The following is a 9926-nucleotide window of genomic DNA, read 5'->3' as shown; positions in this document are numbered from 1 at the left end:
CTAGGATACTTAGAAATCAAGTTAAGTAATTTCTAATCCTATAGAATAGAATAGCGTTTTATAGAATCTTCCGTAAGGCTTAAGTATAGCCTTACTTAATGGATACTACGTAATCCTAGCTTATATAAGCCTAATTACGTAACTAGGCGTTAATAGGGTATCGCTTAGTCTTAACACGATACTAAAACGTTATAATTTTAGTATAAATATTTCTTTTACTACTAGTTAACTATAATTTCGTTTCGTTTAGTATTTCGTTTAAAAGCTCTTTACTTTTTATAAGGCTAACGACTTATATAAGTTATTAAGAAGAACTATTATATCGTTAATCTCGACGTTACTTTCTAAGTTTTCTCTTACGATAATCGATACTATAAGTCCTAAGTTAACGAGAAGAATATTTAAATATTAGCTATAAAGGATTATTCTTAATATAATATAATTACTTAGTATTATAATATTTCTACGAAAGTAAGGTAACTTTTCTACGAGTTAGCTAGCGAACCTATAGTTCTAGGTATTATAAATATACTTAAGACGATTTTCTTAGTAGTAGAGTAGAGAGGAATATATTAAGGCTCGAGGCGCTTAGTTATAAGAAAAGAGAGAAGGAGCCTTAGTATAGAAGAATAAGTAAGTAAGAAAGAAAGTAAGAAAGGATCGAAAAAAAAGGAATCTAATATACGAGAGCGTACGTTAAGTATTAAATAGTAGTTATAAAAGTATAGTTTATAGAATTAAGAGTATAAGGGTTTAGCTAGGAATTTAGAGTAATTCGTCTAACTACCGTATAACGAGGATTCTAAAGCTAAGGAGAGAAAAGAAAAGAGAAAATCTATCTACTATACGAATAAAGGAAATACTTTCTAGCCTCTCCTATAGTAGGTTAGTATAGTTTCCTAGGAGATAATCGATAGGGAGGAGTTATATAGCTTCGGCTATATAGTTATATAGCCTAAAGGTATACTACGAGTAATCGCTCTAGAGCGTACTCTAGAGCTTTATACGAATTTAATTCGTAATATTATTTTCCTCCTCTCTTCGTACGGCGCTAAGAAGTCGCTACTCCTAATAGGAACTAGCCGGGCGTCGAGTAGCGTATAAAGTAAAATTCTTATTTCTACTTACTTTTATTCTACTTTTTCTTCTCTTATACTAATTATCGAGGAAGTTTTTATAAGTACTTATTTCTACTTCTATTACGTACGATTATTAGTCGTTATTAATCCTTAAACGTCCGTAGTCGATATAGTAAATAAGTAAGCGAACTAATCTATTTCCTCCTCTTTAATTCGCCCTTTATACTCTAAGCCCTAGGCCTTCTCGTTTAGTCGTATATATTAATAGAAGAACGAAAAAGTTAAGATAATATAGTATTAGTAGTATAGGATATCGCTACGACTTAGCGTTAGTTAGAATAGCTCGCGCTAACTTAAATTCCTATTTTCCTTACCTCCGAGTAATCGCTAGTATCGTACTACTATAATATTTCTTAACGAGCGATCTTAGCTATACTAGAAACTAATATACCTTTCGTATAAGGAGTAGTTACTCTAGTATAGGTTCGATCGTATCGACTATTATATATTAACGCCTTATTTATTTAGAGCCGGAGTATTCTTTTCGGTCCTTATAATCGTTATAAGCGCTTAATACGCCTATTTCTAGAGTATCGACGTATTCTAGAATACTTCGATAGTACGTATAGTAACTATAAGTAGCTAGACCGCGGTACTCGTTATACGAAGCGCGATAAAGACGACGATAGTAGTATTATAGTATTATCGTCGAATTCGTCCGATAACGACGACGCTCCTCTTCCTACTCGTAAGGCTCTTCTTCCTCTTCCTCCTCCTTCTCGCTTCGGCGAGGTAGTTATAAAAAGGCCCGCTCCTTAGCGATAGGTATATATAATATTTCTTTTATTTTCTTATCCTCGTATAGTACTTATATTAGTACTAGTATAATTCTAGTAAATAAGGAATATTCTCTATACTTAACTATAGCTTATACCTTAACGTAGCGATTAGGCTTCGTCGTACGATAACTAAATAAGCTAAATATATATAGTATAATTAGATATTTTATTACTCTTATAGTTCCTTCGTATATACTTTCTCTTTATTCTCGTATAGTAATTAGAGAACTAATTATCTCGCTATTAATTCGTACGTATCTAAAGCTACGATATTCTAGAGTAATAATTTCGATTCCTAGGTTAGTTCTATATATTCCGTCTATTTTATTAAGTACTATCTTTAAGATCTTTAGCCTCTTCGTACGAATTTATAGTAGATAATTCTTTTAATCTAGTATTCTTCTTCGTTCTATATAACGATAGAATTCGACTAAGTATCGTCGGTAACTTACGAAGGTAATAGATTCGTAGATATTATATATAGTAGGTTCGAATAGAATACGTTATAAATTCCTTTTAATATATTAAGACGATAGCTATATAATTCGATAACTTTAATTACGATATACTTTATATTCTTCTAATCGAGCTTCTTACTCTTCTATATTATACGTATATTCCTTAAGTCGAGCTAGACCTTATCGTCTACGCGGAACTCTATTAACTATTATCTTATACGGTTTATAATTTCCTCTTATTCTTATTAAGTAACGACTATAGAAGTCTAAGCCTATTCTCTTACCTTCTAGAGTTTTCGTATAATCTCTTCGCCCTATCGTATTAAGCTATTTTCTTCTTTATCTTCGCGGAGCTTATCTTATAGTTATACGAAGTCGATATTATATTTATAAGATAGGAAGAAAGGGCTTATACTAGTCGATTAAGCGTTCCTATTATTAATTACTAACTTAGTAATTAATAGTAACTCTACTTAATTATCTTAGGCTTCGTTTACGAATATACGTACGTACGTCTCGACCGTCTAATTTATTCGTTTCGTAGATTCGTTCGTTTTAGAGTAATATATAGTAGATAATCGGTATACGATACCTACTAGCTAATATACTCGTTTCTATAGAGCGCTTACGAACTAGATTTCTCTATTCGATACGATAGCTCTTAGTAAACTATAGATCCTATAGAATATATATAGAAATAGAAATACTATATCTTACGACTTAATCGTATATATTAATTTAAGAATAACTTCTTTTCCTAGTCGGTTCGTAATTACCGCTAAATTCGTATAGCCTAGACTCTCTAGGAGTTTCGTAATAAAGTCGATAGATATCTCGCTCTATATTCGATTCGATACGAAGAAAGGTTTTAAAAATTCTTATTTCCTTTTCCTCTAAGCTTTTATTTATTCGTAGATATTATAGTTTCGTACGAATTATCGGATATTCTATAGTATATTCGACTAGAAGAATTATCTTACTATTAAAGAGCTCGTTACCTTTCGCCTAGAGTATTCGCTAATTACTAAGTCGTAGGTTTCTTAAATTAGAAACGTATATAAAGGTTCTAAGTTCGAAACTTATAGTCTTCTACGAAAATATATATTTCCTTAGTTATTAATTATATACTTAGCGATAGATACTTTTATCGCTAGAAAAGATAGAAACTTTAGTACTCTTCGAGTAATTAAATCCTTAATCTACTCGTATATTTTATTCGACTCTATTATTATAAACTAGTTAGTATTAACTACGTTACTCGCTAGTTAATCTTCGATAGAAAGTTCTTCTACTTATATAGAAGCTACTTAAATCGTTCCTTTCGCGTCGAAGAACTCCGACTTTAATAGTCTTATTATACGATACTATAGCCGATCGTCTTCTTCTTCTTTCGGTATATTTTATTTTCTTCGCGATAGCGCGTCGACTTATATATTATTCTTTTCTTTAAGGTAGAAGATTATAAAGTTATATTATAAGAAGATAAGAGACTACTATATTTACTTCTTTATAAGCTTTCGTATAATTATAAAGTATTCTAGATTCTTATAATTTAATTATATCTCGAACTTATCTATACTCCTTAACTTAGTATTCTATTCTTTAAGATAATATATAATAGTTAATATTTTTTTATTATATATTTCGTAGTTATATTCCGCGAATAAATTCTTTTTTAAAAAGAATATATAGAATTATATAAAATCGTCTTTTCCTATCTAGAATAAGGTACTACCTATATACTATTTAGAAGTATTAACTTCTAGGAATATTTCTTTTATATAGTTAAATAGAGCGAGAATCGGAGCTATTATAAATATCTTCTTTAGTTATACGAACGCTATATCGACTTTCGAATCTTAATAGAAAGTCGAATTCTTTCGTACGAGTTTTATAATTAATAGAATTATCTTCGAGAAACTCTTAATAAACTTTCGGTAGAAGTTTACGAAATCGATAAAATTCTAGACGCCTTTAATAGACTTAGAAGCTTATTATTTTTAAATTACGATAACCTTTACTAGGTTTATTTATACGTCTTATTTCGCGTCGATAATAAATCTTAAGTACTTTATCGACTTAACTTCGAACTTATATTTATCGATATCGACTTAAAGTTCTACTTCGCGGAGTCGACTTAGAACTTTTCGTATATAGTTTTAATACTCTTATTATATTTTCGAAGAATAGATTAAGATATTATCTATATATACTAAGTAGAAAACGTTAAGGTAATCTTATAAGGCCTAGTTAATATACTTCTAGAACGTACTAGACGCGTTAATAAGTTTAAAAGAAGTAACTAGCTATTCGAAAAGGCTATATTTTATACGAAATACTATTATCTACTCGTCTCCTTCTATAATCTAAATTTTATAAAAGGCCGCGATAATATCGAGCTTCGTATACTACTTTACTTATTTAATATTTCGTAGAGTCTCGTAGATTAGTAGTAATAAGTATCGATTCTTCTTTATTAGCTTATTTAGCCCTCGATAGTTAATATAGAATTATAATTCTCCTTCTAGCTTTCGTATAAAGAAAACTAGAGTCGCCGCTAACGAGTTACTTACTTTAATAAATTTCTTATCGAGAAGTTTAGTAAGCGTATATCGTAGTATTAAGAGTTCGTCTCGAGATATATTATATAGCGAGCTCTATAGGACTTAAGATTTCTTTCTATCTTTTAGTTCGAAGTCGATCGCGTAGTTAATCTCCTTCCCTCGTAAAGGAGGTAACTTCTCTACTTTCGTACGATTAAAGACGTTTAAGAAATAGTAGTATTATTAAGGAAGCTTCGTACGCGAATTAATAGGCGTCTTTACTCTAAGTACTTTTTTAATATTCGCTATCGTCGTCGAGAATACCTAAGTCTTTATACGCTTCTTACTTTTCTAAGCTAATAGATCGAATACTACGACGAAGATCTAGCTATAGTCTAAGGGCGTACGTAGTTTTCGTAGTATATTATAGACCTTTAGATCGAAATAGCCTATTAAGAGAGAATCGTTTACGACGCTAAGACGTATATCGTTCTTCTTTATCTAGAGTAGCCTAAGGATAATTTCGTACGCTAGATTTAGAATAATATAGAAGAACGCTATCTTCTTATAGCTATCGATATCGACTTTAACCTTCGCTACTTCGAAGATTTTAGATCGTATAAAGAAGTCGAATTCGAAGATCGAACGAGGAGTAATAGGAATATACTTAAAAGAATAGTAAAAAGCGAAGCGAAAGTTAATTAAACTATACGATAAATAACTAGAATTAATTAGAGTCGATATATAATATTATTTATTTAAAAGTAATAAAACTATAAAGAATTAGTTATCTATTAAGGACCGAAAAGTCTTCTATTTCTTTTTTATCTTCTTCGTACGCTTCTATCGGTAACTTCTAGTAGAAGCTACTCTTTTAATAATTCCTTATTATCGTTTATAGTCTCTAGTACTACTATTTTCCTCTTCGTCTTAGGTTATACGACGAGAAGGAGAAGATATTTAACGATAAAGTAACTTCGTTAGTTATAGCGAAGATACGCTTCGAGCTTCCTTCTCTAGTTAAGTATCGTTTACGATATTTATAAAGTTCTCTATAGTCTCGCTAAGGACGCTATAACTTATATCGTCGGCGTCTAATCTATTTTATCTTTCGTATAACTAGTAGTACTAAATAGATTACTTCTAGATATTTTCTTTCTAGCTTTCTTCTATCGAAGAGTCTCTAGATTTATATTAACTATATAGAGGAGAGTATAGTACTCCCTATAGGTTAATAGAATTAGCGTTATAACGAGGGCGCTCTTTAGATCGTACGAAAGGTAGTTTAATATAAACGTCTTCTTTATCGAGTTAGCTTAGTCTAGTTCGTTAGCCTCGAGTAGTATATAATTAAACTCGGCGAGAAATATACTAAAGGACTTTTCGTTCTACTTTAGCTAAGAAAGCTTTCGTAATACTCTTTCTACGACGTCGACGTCCTCGTACGCCGCCTTTAATTAACTAATAAGTTCTTTCGTATTTATTTCGAGGATTAATTATACGAAATTAACCTACGAACTAACCTAAGTAAAGGTATAGCTCCTTAGTCTACTATAGAAATACTAAAATCGTACGACTTCGGTTTCCTTTTATTTATTAACCGCTAACTTAGCTCGAGCTTAGATAAGCTACGGCCGAAACTCTAATCTTTTTCTATTAAATTTAGCTAGCTCGGAGAACTTAGCCTTTCGTCGTATAGAGTCGGATTCCTATATAGCGCTCGCCGTCGTAGAAGTCGTTACTTTAAGCGTACGAGCTTGTACTCTATTCTATTAGTCGAGTTAATTCTCGAGTACTATTATCCTTTAGTTTTAAGTCTATAAGAGCTAGTATAGCTCTACCGTCTATACTAGAGCGGTTTTCGTTAGTTACTATTCGTTATCTATTTCGTACGCGGTACTCTTTCGCTACGTATAATAGAAAGCTTTAGAATAATATAAGGATTTAGCTAGGAATTTAGAGTAATTCGTTTAACTATCGTATAACGAGGATTCTAAAGCTAAGGAGAGAAAAGAAAAGAGAAAATCTATCTACTATACGAATAAAGAAAATACTCCCTAGCCTCTCCTATAGTAGGTTAGTATAGTTTCCTAGGAGATAATCGATAGAGAGGAATTATGTAGTTTCGGCTATATAGTTATATAGCCTAAAGGTATACTACGAGTAATCGCTCTAGGGCGTACTCTAGAGCTTTATACGGGTTTAATCCGTAATAAAGAGTATTTTTCCTTCTACGAGTTCGGCTATATAACTATATAGTCTAAGTTTTAATAGTAGTAACCTTTACGAATAAGGCTATTATAGCTTTATATACGTCTATTACGAGAAGTCTTAAAAGTATAGTTCTTTAGCGAGCTTAAGACTATAGAAATCTATAGTATTACTATTCCTTCGCTAATATAGATAAGTAAAGAGTATCGTATTAGTTATAGCTACTATAGTATTCGTTTTAGCGTCGATTAGTTCTTATCCTAAGGTCCTAGAAGAAAGAAAACTCCTAGTAATATAGTTCTACCTCCTTATTCGACCTATAGAATAGGCGAGAATATATACCGATTTAACCTTAATATAATAGGAGCTTATTTAACTACTATAGGACCTATTTAATAAGGACGTTAAGCTAAAGGGAAGAGAGAAAGAAGTTCTATCGCTATCTATAGAGAGATATAATCTCCTAGGGTAGGTCGCCCGGTATCTTAAGTAACTATTAGTATTACGTAATATTATTCGGCTATATAACTATATAATCGAATCTAGGTATCGCTAGTTTAGTCTTAGTATTACTCGCTAAGATATCTATTAATATTACGTAATATCGTTCGGCTATATAACTATATAGTCGAATCTAAATGTTAGAGCGGATGCCATAGCCCCTAGCGATTAAGCTAAAAAGACGTGGAGTATCGACACTTCGTGTCGATATCTCTAGCAATCCACTATATATACGTACTCCTTGGCATCCCGTGACAACTATCCCCCCCCTTAGGCTATGCTCGTCCCTAAGTACTAAGGACTTTTTACGTGACGACAGGCTTCTTTTAGGTAGCCCCTACCTTAAGACTCGTTTATAGTTAGTCTCCAACTTAGGAGTCGTATATATATAGTACCGCCTTAAGCCCTATGAAAAACTTAAGTGCTTTAAACGAGACTCGAACCCTCGCTAGTTACGTACACTAACCCCGCGCACGGGCATCGCATGTAAATCGTAGCCTAGTCCCAGAGTACTCTCGTACGAAGTGTCGATACAATTGTCAGAGCGGATGCTATAGCCCCTAGCGATTAAGCTAAAAAGACGTGGAGTATCGACACGAAGTGTCGATATCTCTAGCAATCCACTATATATACGTACTCCTTAGCATCCCGTGACACTAAATATCGTTAGTTCTTACTAAGATATTCTACGAGTTTAATCCGTAATACTAGATTAGGCTTATCCTCTAGGAGAGCTAGGAAAGTTAGCTACGATTCGTATAAAAAGAGTAGAATACTTACTACGCTTACTAGGACCATTACGGTCTAGGTCTAGAGGACTACCGCTAGTAATAGTAGGAGTAGTAATAATAGGAGTAGATATAGTACTATTATAATTAGTATACGACGAATAAGCGACTTTACTACGACTTTATCTATATTTTAGACCGGGTAGTCTAGTAAGCCCTAGGCTACCGTAGGCTCGTAGCGCTAGGCTATAATAGATACTTATTATAAGCTTATAGAGTAAACCTTAATTACTATAGGCTCGCTAGGCTTAGCCTAAGTACTATAGGCTTATACACTAACTTTACTATTTATAAAACTTTTCTATTTTATAATTATATAGACTATTCTTAATAATACTAAATAGCAGCCTTAGTATTAGTACTAGTAAATATATTATATAATATATATAGTAAAATTTACTAAAACTTCGATATTTTAAATTATTAAGTTACTAGCGTAGTTAGTTAATTAATTAGAGTACTAGCGAGTTAGCCGACTTTAGCGTAAACCTTAAATCTTAAGTTTTTTAAAAATTAAAAATACGCTAAATTTACTAATATATCTATATATAAAAATTACCTAATTAGGAAATATAATAGTAGCTATAAGTTCTCATAGAATATAGAATAAGCGCTGAGTAGCCCTGGGCTCCCTGGGCTCCTATAGTAAATTGAGTTGCGCTGGGCTACGGGCCAAAACACCGATGTATAGTACTTTACTAATAAGCGTAATAGTCGATTCAAGGTAAGTCTAGACTATATACTACGGAATCTAATTAGTCCTACCTCTATCCCCTACCTATAGTTAATTATATACTTCCCTAAGGTATATATTATACTCGTTAATATTTTCGGGGCTATTGTTTACCTACGGCTATCTCGGCGCTATTACCACGAAAACACGCGTTTTCGACACGTTAATCGTGATAATGGCCTAAGATAACGTAGGTTTACTAGGAAAATTATAAAAAAAATTACGCGTTTTAAAAATTCGATCTGAGCTGGGTGTAGTGTTTTTGGAAATATAGGACTTCTTTTATATCCTAGAGAGGTCGCTGATCCACCTAGGAGTGAGGACCTCTCGAGGCACTGTGACTACTGCGTACCCTACTAAATCTCCCACTCTTGATGCCCGGAACTCTACCACGGTCTATTACAAACTTATTGATCGTATCGAACGATAAGCGCCTTGTGCCCACTGCCCCCAGGAGGAACGGTTAGGTCCATGGACGATGAGATGGGTATATTGACGAGCAATATATGACAAGCGCTCGGAGTGGAGCGCTGGGCAACAATCTACAAAGCTTCAGGTGCGAGGAGACGCCCTCCTCCGAGGACCACAATCTGTTGGTCCATTCAGCGAACTACACAAGGTCCTACAATAGGTGGGGATCGAGCCGATCAGCTAGTCTACTATAACAGGTTTGGTACTGTGCTTGAAAGTTGAAATCGCTGCTACCCAAGATGGGGTCTCGGAGACGAAAAAAGGAGCGACTTGAGTAGTTTGCTTTGGATGCGTCAGGGCAAG

The sequence above is a fragment of the Exophiala aquamarina genome (assembly GCF_000709125.1).
Source record: "Exophiala aquamarina CBS 119918 chromosome Unknown aczIA-supercont1.7, whole genome shotgun sequence".
Taxonomy (NCBI): Eukaryota; Fungi; Ascomycota; class Eurotiomycetes; order Chaetothyriales; family Herpotrichiellaceae; genus Exophiala; species Exophiala aquamarina.
The sequence above is the reverse complement of the archived record's forward strand: the minus strand, read 5'-3'. Positions refer to the sequence as shown.